Source organism: Crassostrea angulata, chromosome 9 (genome assembly GCF_025612915.1).
Source record: "Crassostrea angulata isolate pt1a10 chromosome 9, ASM2561291v2, whole genome shotgun sequence".
NCBI lineage: Eukaryota > Metazoa > Mollusca > Bivalvia > Ostreida > Ostreidae > Magallana > Magallana angulata.
In genome coordinates this window covers 2,253,118-2,265,553 of record NC_069119.1, presented here as the reverse complement: position 1 = coordinate 2,265,553, position 12,436 = coordinate 2,253,118, and positions in this window count along the sequence as shown.

The following is a 12,436-nucleotide window of genomic DNA, read 5'->3' as shown; positions in this document are numbered from 1 at the left end:
TTATCATAGATTACAGATACTTATGTGAATATCGCCAATATTTTGTTGAAATTTGTAGTGTAATGCATTTAATTCTCAGCAGCAAAATGTCACAAATAGAAACAGGTGAATTCATTTACATTTCAAATCTTACGACTGTAAAACGTATTATATTAATTGATGGCAGATTTTTTCCTTTATTTTACGAACTATGATTTAAATCAATGGTTTGATGCATCGTTAACCGATATCATTGGAAATGAAAATAACAACGAATCAAAGAGCATTGAAATGTGTGATAACGTATAAACACGAGAAGCATGTGTCATACAGCGAATCGGCTGTCCACTAGCGCGGCTTCTCCTTGGCCCGTGTGATGAAAATGTACACTCAACGTGGTGGGTTTGAAATGTTTGCAGTTTGATAACTAAATTTTATTTTCCAACAATAAAACTATTTCATGACATAGACAAGATCACAAAGAACGCCCCTTGTTCAATGACAGTCATACAATCTAATTTTTTTTTATTACGAGAGCAAAAAAGCTATACTTCGTAGGTAATGGTATAATCTTTTTCCATTCACTCTTTAATATCGTTTAAATCTGAATTCTTTGTGTTTGCAGCAAAATAAATAAACCCGTGTGTGTATTACAGTAAGGCGCATATCTTGTGTATTGGATAACGGTAGACCGCTCGCTAGTCCAGCCGCGACCCATTTCCTCGGCCGCGGGCAAGGATCGGATACGTATAATTGTTTACATACATGAAGCTCGGAAAACAGCTAGCTAGATTTTAAATGCTACTCAAATACATTGCATAGAAGTAATTCTTTTACCCATAATGTGTTTCCCCTGAAAAGAATTAAAATGTTTCAACACTTTCCGAATGCAAGCTAGTACACTGTCTATGGTAGTAGGTAAAGGTATAATCTTTTTTTATTTTCTATTAAAATCACTAAAATCGGAAGTTTTGTGTTTGCAGCTACATATAAAAATTCATGTGTGCATTACAGCAAGACACAAATCTTGTGTATTTGATAACGGCAGACCCGCTCGCTAGTCCAGTCGTGACCTACTTCCTCGGCTGCGGGCAAGAGTGGATACGTAACTGTTCACATACACAGCTCGGAATACAGCTAGATTTAAAATGCGACTCAAATGAATTGCATAGAAACAGTTCTTTCATCCATAATGTGTTTCACTAGAAAATAACTAAAATGTTTAAACACTTTCCGTATATAAACTGGTATCCTTTATGTCAGTTATACGCACAAATACCCCGTTTACTTGCCAAATAAAACACAAATACATGGTAACAAGTCTGGCTTTTTACACTCATATTACGCAATACCCGAACAAAATAGTATTGTTACGACATTAATAAGATCATAATGAACAACTTTTGCAGCGACAGCCATATTGAAATCTTAACCAATTTTGAGTTATAAAGTGAAAACTTTGAAGGGTTCTAGGCCCTTAATTTGAGGGGCCAGCCCCTTTTTCTAGATGTCAAAGAAAAGATCTTGTAAATATAAATTTTTTTTCTTCTACATGTCTTTACAAAATATTTGTGAGAAAAAAGATAATCTAAGAAAACCAGGCAAAATCACAACACTTTTTTAATCTCATTTTTCGAGCCCTACCGAGCTTTAGCGCCTTTTGTGCCTGAAAGTGATTAATGCCTTATTACATATCTACAATCTTTTGTCTATCATTCCTGAAAATTTGAACTAAATATCTTTTATAGTTTTTCATAACTCTCTTGGACAAGCCGTCCCTCTGAAAATCAAGAAAACGTCGATATTTCAAAAACGGAAATGACGTCATCAACCAAAAAAATTTCCGATCAAGTTTAAATTAATATCAATAAGATCTGAAAATTTCATCAAAATTGATCAAAGAGTTTCTGAGTAATCGCTGACACAAAATCGGTAAGAAAAAAAAGGAGAAGAATGAGAAAAAAAAACCGAAGAAAAACAATAAGGTCTTCCGTTGGAAACGGAAGACCTTAATAAGAAGAAGAATAAAAAGAAAGTCGACAAAAACAATATGTCTCCCCTTTGAAAGGAGAGACATAATTCTACATAATGATCTCATTGAGGGAGTATCACATGTTCATTGTCTTGCAAGGTTTAAATGGTTTTCACCTGTTAATGAATCTTTACAAAATTATTATGGTAAACCTATTGAAATTTGGAAAGCAGATGTATATGAGAATGGGGGACCTGCTAGCTTCATTCCAATTCAGAGAATAAAATCCAAATTTGTTCATGCATATCAGAATTTTCAAGGTGTTAACGGAATTGTTGTTATACCAAGAGAGAGATTTTTATTTTGAATTGTATTGGATTTCAGGCTCAAGCATGTTTTAATACTGTTTTAGTTTTTTTTTTCACCACTACAAATCATATTTATTTCATTATGGTTATTAGTGTTATAGAGTTGTATAACAATTAATGCTACAAATTATTGTATGTAATTTTGAAATGCATTTCATTTGTACAATGGATTTTGAATATGAAGTTCAGTTTGTGAAGTTTTCTATATGCTATTTTTTATTAACTTGTAGTTTTTTTTTGGTTTAACATGCTTGTTTGTGTTTGTCAGAAAGATATATATGCTTTATGCTGATGTTTTTTTTTTATGTAGATTAAAGATGTCCATTTTTTGTCTGACAACTAGATTTGTACACAAATATCAAAATTATTTGCCCATTGTTTATAATATCCATTGAAATTTTGTTGTATATATATAGTATAGAATCAGAGGTTGTGCACATACAATATTTTGTGAAGCTTTACACATTGTAACAGGTTCATAGTCACCTCATTTTTATATGCATAACAAAAACTTGTGAAGTCGAGCACATGCAATTTTGTGTGAAGCTGGACACATAGGTATACACTTATCTCATCATCATTCCACACAGCAAAAACTTGTGAAGTCGAGTACATGCAATTTTGTGTGAAGCTGGACACATAGGTATACACTTATCTCATCATCATTCTACACAGCAAAAACTTGTGAAGTCGAGCACATGCAGTATTGATATATAAAGCCATATCATGCGCAAAAAATGCACTCACTTGCACAAGGTGCATACTCTACATTTTTATAGTGTTTCATTTATTATGCATCATGACTTTTTATTAGATGTTGAATTTTTTATAAAACACTTAAAGTTTCAATGCTTCACGTTAATATTTTAAAATAAATATATCCATTGTTTTTTATTTTGATATGAACTATTATATTATGCAAATTTTGTCAATTATAATATAAAAATTGCACAGAATAACTTTTAATTTGCTTCTGTTTATTAAAAACTTTCATTGTTATTGAAAATTGATTGTTGTTAAAGTTAATTTACACATACAATAGCAGTACATGATTAGTAATAGGATTGATAATTTGAATAAGAGCTTATAAGGAATAAGTAAGGTTCAAAAATAAGTATGAAAAAGGTCATACTCAGTATAAGACCTTTATGAAATTAAGTCTATGTAAAGAATATTAAATATATGACCTTTACATCTTTATAGAAAGGTAACATTTATGAACCTTTATGAGAAAGGTCATACTCAGGATAAGACCTTTAAGAATTTAAGTCTATGTAAAGAATATTAAATGTGACCATTACATCTTTACCATCATATAAAGGTAACCTTTATAAATTTAAGTTTGTGTAAAGATTGTTAAATATGACCTTTACATCTTTACTTTCCAGTAAAGATAGCCTTTATATATTTAAGATTTTGTAAAGATTATTAAAAATGACCTTTACATCTTTACTGTGTGTAAATTTAAAGTAAAGGTAACCTTGCTTTTTATTAAACATTTACGTTCATTTACTTAAGCTGTAAAATTTTGTTTATGTATTTCTTCATGCAGTGCAATTTACAACTAAAGCTAAATTTATTTATCACATTTATGATGGATCTTTCAAGCTAGTTATTTTTATATTTATGCTTAAAATTAGCATTTAAAAATCAAGGAAAATATATAGCAGCCCAGATGAAAACTAAACTAGCCTATTATCAATTGTTAGAAAGTACTTGTTCAGTTTTTCTCACAACTTCTTAATCAATTTCATAGGTTAGCCTAGATCAATTGTGACTTTCACATTGCAATGGCAAGAATCAAGATTTGGTCAGCATCCCAGTAGCACATGTAGTCTGTAATGTTGCAATCAAAATTTTTGCTAGCAATGAATTTTTAAAACATGAACATATTTCAACAGCAAAACGATTAGGAAAAAATCCCAAACAGCAAAATAAAACTGGGCCAATTAGCCTATTTAATCTACAGCATATATATACTGTCTAGGGTTCTGCGGTCGTCAAGATGAAGAACTCATGATATTATGAGTATAAACTACGAGAGCAAGTATTACACGTAAAAATCTACAATCCCTTATTTTGTACTTCTTTGAAAGTGATGTTTAGTGAGCTGATTAACGGCATCGAAAGTTAGATTCACGGAAAATTATTAACACGAGAAACAATTTACGAACGCATGATTCAGTTCGAACACTGTTCAAATGTTGCATCATTTTTGTTTCAGATTGTTCCATCCAGACTGATAATAACGTAACAGTAAGCGCTTTTACGACTATGACAGGTGTTGACTAAAATCAGAACATGCAAATTTGAGGAATCTAATACACGATACTGTCTGTTTTGAAGTTATTTCATTTTTAAAAAAATATTTTAAAATAATTTAGAAATAGATCAAAATATTGGTACATGTACAAGGGCCTCAGAACAGCGGTGACGGTCGTTGTCTCAGAAAAAAATGATTGATTTTTTTTTTCATAAGTGTATAGGTGTATCCTTGAACATGTATTGGAGGAATGCGCACAGTAGTCATAAACTCTGTTGTATACAAGTGCGAAGTGTGGTAAAGATATATACTTTCGAGGCAAGTGTACGTTGACATTTAACATGGTATTTTAAATTAGATATGTCTTATAGCAGTAACTGCAAACTATTTGAACTACTGTGAAAGGTGACGACTTTACATTGCCAATTTCTGGGACACCCTATTTCATATAATTCCCAGTGTAAGTGCATGTAATTAAGATACCTAAAGACACCCCACACCCTTCCCCTTAATGTGCTAATTACCTCTTAAAATTAGTTTTCACCCTCCCTCCCTTGGAGTTAACCCCTGTCCCCGACCCTATTACTTCAACTGGTCTGTATTTGCTTCTTAATGATGAATACATCCCAGAATGTTGAATATATTTTAGACTCATAAGATTGATTATTTTGCATCATTAACAAATCCAAAACTTTAGATGAATGCAATGTCATATAGCCTGGATTAAATTTAACATATGATATATATCATATAAGTAAATAGTAGATTTATTCATTTCAATTTTTGGATTTATTATATGATTTTTAATTTTTTTATGATATTTAATGTGTCAGTTTGATACGAATAAAATCATAATCGCCATGAATCCATATTTTGTTTAATGAAAAAAAAGATCAATAAACGTAATTAAGTTATAATAAATGCAAATGATTAACTGCAAGAATTATCATTAAACCAATAATTAGTAATTTCAAATTATGAAATGGATTTAGAGGGAGTAGGTTTTCAATACACCTCATAGATAGACCCCTTTACTGTAAGGGTGGTACTGCTCTCTTGCAGGGACCATTGATCAATATTGGCAAAATTTAAGTATACTTAGAAAACTAATGGCGTAGGTAGTTTAAACAGTTAATGCTAAGTCATGTTTCACCAAACAATGTCATTTTGCCCTGCAAAAGAGCAGTCATCACAGTTACCCTGAAGGTATCTATGACCCTAGCAAATGTGTTTGTTTCTGTTACTGTAATAAAACACAGTTATCATAGAAAACAGAATTTTGTTTGTTTTTAAACCATGTTTTCTCCCTTGCTTCTTCTGTCCATAAGTTATAATGAATAAAGTTAGATATATCTAGTACATAGTTGAATATCACTTTATGATTCAATTAACATGTAGGATATGTAAATGTACGTAAAAATAACATCTGCTACGAAAATTATTTTTTAAAATGAACAAGAAAAATAAATATTTACATTATTTATTTTAAATACATTTAGAAAAGCATATGTAAAATTTTAACATTTTTTCATAAAATTATATTATCACCACGTAGCTATCCAGCTGGATTTTAATCTTATTTTACTTTAAAGCATGCATCACACTGGTAGCTATACATGAAGGTCTTACTGCTTTAGCATAGATGAAAAAAGAGTAGAAACCACATATAGCTATAAGTATAAAATAAGTAAGATATTCACTTAAAAAATAAAAACTTTGAAACTGTGCATTTTTTTTTTTTTGGATTATTTATTCTGTGTGATATAACCTTTCACTCTTTTTGGATCACACACACACACACACACACACACACACACACACACACACACACACACACACACACACACACACACACACACACACACATATATATATATATATATATATATATATATATATATATATATGACTCGAGAAAATGCTAAGAATCTTAACAAAAGACATTGCATAATTCAAACATTATGCAGAGATCATACCGAGGAACCATTACCAGCTGATTAGAATAAATTGTATTTTAGTATGTTGTCAAAGCATCAGTTTTTTCTCATTTTACGCCAGTAAACAGTTAGCTGCCTGATTTATAATATACACATTTATGTAGATATTCATATAAAGAACTTACACCTGTATATCAAAAAATTGATATTTGGGATACGCTCTTTATTCACCTTAATAAATCAGGCTTTGTTTTTATGTATTTTTTCTAAATTTAAAATGATCTACAAATGCAGAGTACTATTAAAACTGTTTGTATAAAACATTAAGGGCTGTTCCCAGAAATCTGTTTTTTCATGTTATATTTTAGGCAATATTAAAAACCTACAGAAAACGTTACTTTTTTCTCCAAAATGTGATGACATGACTATGCTGTGGTATTTGATATTCAATGCGGATGTAAGTTACATGTATACATCTAACGTTTATGGACTGCAAAATCTTTACACATGATTATTTTTAAGGAAGTAATACACGATAAGTTTTAGTTTCGGATGTATGATAGTATAAATATTTGATTTCAAGTTGACAATTAACACTATTTAAGTACTCCCATTGGCGATATGAGAACGCCCATTTGCTGTTTTTGTTAATTATTGTTTAATTAATTGATTATTTTCTCGAAACTGGACTGTGCTTGATCAACTTTTTCCAGAAAAGTTATTTTTAAGATACAAAAGTTATTTTTGATTATAAATATAAATGTTTTTATTTGAAATATTTAATGCTCTTATAAATTGCAGATTAGTGGTAAACTTTGGCTTTTTATCATTTTACCTCTAAATATGTGGAACTCTTCTGTGTATGGAGGTGATTTTGTTGAAATCTCATTGCATACCATAGCATAGCACAGCATATCATATCATTAGGTCCTTAATTTCGATTTCTCATAGCATAGCATATAGATCTCATTGCATTGCTTGAATTCTCATAGCATATCATTGAGATGGCACACAAATAGAATTGTAAAATATATGCATGAAATGACCTTAAACAAACTATTTGATATAGTAAAACTGTCTTACCGCTTAAAATAGCTATGGATTTATCCTATTCCTTCCTCCGATTTTTAAACTGGCCTATTTCCTTGGCAAATCATCTCTGCATGCGTAGGTTACAAATGAAGCTTGCGTTTTGTTAAATAATATGAACAAGTTAGTCATTCATGTCAGTCATTCACTATGCTAAACAAAGTTAAACTTGTCTTTTTATTCATGCCTTGGGCTTTAAATTTGTGGGGGGTTTTAACGTCACGTTATTGACCATGACTGGTTGAATAATGAATAGGAATGCACAAGCGTTCTCTTTCCATTTAAAATTAAAAAAAGATAGCTTTAGAGTGTTGTTTGTTAAATAATATGCCCCCTCCCGATTTCAGACTGATTTCGTTCAAGGTCTGACAAATCATCAGAGCAATTTGATCACTTATGCTGGGTAAGTGTAGCTTAAAATCAATATCCAAAGGTCTTTTAATTGCTTAAAGCTGCTTGGTCCGATTTTTTGGTAATTATAGTATCGGGGTTTTTTTTCTCATACAAATCCGGATATGTATTGTTGTTCTTTGTATCCTGCTGTTAAATGCCAACTGTTTTTTTCGAGTTGATGTTCCTCTTAGAATGTGACACCGATTCTGTTGTTTTAGTTTCATTGACATGATAATCTTTCGATTTACATGTACTTGGCAATTACACAATTTAATTATATTAGAAAGATAAAAAAAATATCGAAGGTAACCCACAATTCTAAATTCAATTTTTCTAACGTATCCTTTCCTTACTTATGTAGCAGTATACCCCCATCACCTGCATATGACATTTTTAGCTCACCGAGACGAAGTCAGGGGGAGCTTATAATATACCCTCGGCGTCGGCGTCCGGACCTGGTTAAAGTTTTTGTTGCAGGTCCTGTATCTAAGCTATTACTTGTCCTATCTTCACCAGACTTGCATGGATGATGCATCTGGACCTACTTATGGACTTGAAAGACTTGGATGCTGAATCTGAGTCCTAAATTTCAGATGCTGGAGGAGATTAAGGTTGTTGGACCAGGTTAAAGTTTTTGTTGCAGGTGCCCTTTGATAGCAATATCTAAGTTACTGCAGGTCCGCGTACTTCACCAAACTTGCATGGATGGTGTGTCTTATGATACTGATGCACCCGACAGGCTTGAGTGCTGAATCGAGCTATAGGTTTCGGATGCTGGAGGAGGTTAAGGTTTTTGGAGCAGGTTAAAGTTTTTGTTGCAGGTGCCCTTTGATAGCAATATCTAAGTTACTACTGGTCCATACTTCATCAAACTAGCATTGATGGTGTGTCTTATGATACTGATGCACCAGGCAGGCTTGGATGCTGAATCTGAGCTATAGGTTACAGATGCTGAAGGAGGTTAAGGTTTTTAGAGCTGGTTAAAGTTTTTGTTGCAGGTGCCCTCTGATGAGTATATCTTAGTTACTACTTGTCCTTACTTCACCAGACTTCCATGGATGGTGTGTCTTATGATACTAATGCACCAGACAGGCTTGAATGCTGAATCTGAGCCATAGGTTTCGGATGTTGGAGGAGGTTAAGGTTTTTAGAGCTGGTTAAAGTTTTTGAAACAGGTGCCCTCTGATAATTATATATTAGTTATTACTTGTCCTAACTACACCAGACTTCCATGGATGATGCGTCTTATGAATCTGATGCACCTGACGGGCCTGAATGCTGAGTCTGAGCCATAGATTTCAGATGCTGGATATGGTAAAGTTTTTTGGAACAGGTCACATGTTTAATTGATAATAGTACTATTTCAAACTTGCATAGTTGATTTAACTGTAATATAAATGAATCACAGAGGAAACTTCAAATGCAGAGCTTGATCTCCATTATCAAGGATGCTAAAAAATAAATCTTAGTTATGACAGGTCCTAACTTCACCAAACTTGAATGGATGGTGTGTCTTATGATACAGATGCACCTGACAGGCATGGATGTTGAATCTGAGCCATAGGTTGCGGAAGCTGGAGCAGGTTAAAATTTTAATTGCTAGTGCCCTCTGATGATGATATCTTAGTTATTACTGGTCTGAACTTCACCAAACTTGCATGGAGATGCGTCTTATGTATACTGATGCACCTGACAGGCTTGAATGCTGATTCTGAGCCATAGGTTTCGGATGCTGGATGAGGTTTAGTTTTTTTGGAACAGGTCACATGTTTTATAGATGATAGCTTGCATAGTTGATTTAACTATATTATAAATGAAACGTAGAGTTTGCTTCAGATGCAGAGCCTGATCTCCATTATCAAGGATGCTAAAGAAATCTCCTACCTCACTCAAACCTGCTCGATAGATAGATGTGTTTGTTGATAAATGATATAACATGATTCCTATGATAGAGAATTGTATGGTATAAAACAATATTGTTTAATATGATACAATATAATATCATATGTAATATGATAAAAAGTTGTATGATACGATATGATATTGTATCAATTTTTTTGATATTTTATGTTATGATATTGTAACATGATATCGTTATGTATAGTATTGTATTTTATGATACAATATTGTATAATATTATATTGTATTTATTGTATTTATTATTTTATCACATGATACTATTACATAAGATATTGCAAAATATAATATTGTATCCTATGATACAATATTGTACCTTCTATAATATTGTATCATATGATATTGTATAATATGATATTAGTTTCTGTAATATAGAATTATATCACATGAAATTGTATAATATGATACTGAAATATTATATAATATTGTATCATACAATATTGTTATATATGATATTGGTTTATAATATGATATATTATCACATCACATGAAATGTATTGCATATATGATATTGTAAAATATATTATTGTATCATATGATACAATATGTATTGTAAAATGTTGTATTATTAATATTGATAATTGTATTATTAATATTATTAATATATTTTACTTTATTACATAATATTATATCATTTGATACGATACAATGTTGTATCAAATTATATTGTATCATATGATACAATATCATATTATGGTTCAAAAATGATACAGTATCATACAAAATCATACTATATTATACAATATAATATCATATGTTTCAATGTTATGATGTATTATGTAATATGATATTGTAATATAATACTACATTGTTTTATATATTATGATATTGTATTATGTGATCAAATACAATTATGTATAACACAATACAATGTCATATCATACGTTACGATATCATATCTCATCATTGTTTATTATGGTATTTTATTGTATTATATGATATATGTTGTAAATATGATAGGATGCAATATTTAATTTTATATTATTGTATTGATTAACATATGAACATATGATTATCATACAATTTTTTAACAGATGATATACGATATTGTGTCAAAACAGAATCCATGAATATCCAAGATCATAAAGTATGATTTTCATTTGATATGATAAAGGTGGTCTCAAAAAGGTGAAGTCTCATAAGGGTGACGTCTCGTCTCGGTGAGCTTTGTAATCTGTGATTACCTATGTTTTGTATAGCAGTTGATACGTAAGGGCATGCTTTGCGCATGAACAATTTCTAATGCGAAGCAGGCTACTGACAAACAAGTTGATAAAGCAAGATTAAAGTCATCATTTTGAAAGTTCTACGGTCGATACAACGTCCTTTTTAGCAAAACCAATCTTCCGGTAGGTCGAATGACTGACGTTTTTAGCTCACTGAGACGAAGTCAGGGGGAGCGTATGCTAAGACCCCCGGCGTCGACGTCGGTATCGGCGTCCGGACCTGGTTAAAGTTTTTGTTACAGATCCCGTATCTACATGTAAGTTACTACTTGTCCTATTTTTACGACACTTGCATGGATGATGCATCTGGACCTACTTATGGACTCTAAAGACTTGGATGCTGAATCTGGGTCCTAAATTTCAGATGCTGGAGGAGGTTAAGGTTTTTAGAGCAGGTTAAAGTTTTTGTTGCAGGTGTCCTTTGATAGCAATAGTTGTTGCTGGTCTAACTTTACTAAACTTGCATGGATGGTGTGTCTTATGATACTGATGCACCAGACAGGCTCTGAGCTATAAGTTTTGGATGTTAGAGGAGGTTAAAGTTTTTAGAGCTGGTTAAAGTTTTTGAAACAGGTGACCTCTGATGATGATATCTTATTTATTACTTGTTCTAACTTCACCAAACTTACAAGAATGCTGTGTCTTATGATACTGATGCACCACTAGGCTTGAATGCTGAATCTGAGCCATTGGTTTTGGATGCTGGATGAGGTCACATGTTTTATAGATAATAGCTTGCATAGTTGATTGAACTATAATATTAATGTAACTCAGAGGTAGCTTCAGATGCAGAGCCTGATCTCTATTATCAAAAATGCTGAAAAAATATCCTACCTTACTTAAACTTGCTTGAGAGATAGTTGTGTTTGTTGTTAAATGATATAATTAACTGATGATTGTATGATATAATCACTATTGTTAAATATAATACAATAGAAAATCATATGTTATGTTGTAAAAAGTATAGGATTTGATACGATACGATATAATATTGTATCATTTTTTTTTCTATATATTATGAAATGATATTGTATGATATGATATTGTATTATTAATTCATTATTTTATCACATGATTCTTTTACATATGATATTGCAATATATAATATTGAATTGTATGATACGATATTGTATATTACATAATATTGTATCATATGATATTGTATAATATGATATAAGTTTCTATTGTATATTATATCACATGAAATTGTATTATATGATATTTAATATTACATTATATCGTATCATACGATATTGTATAATATGATATTGGTTTGTAAGATTAATTATCAT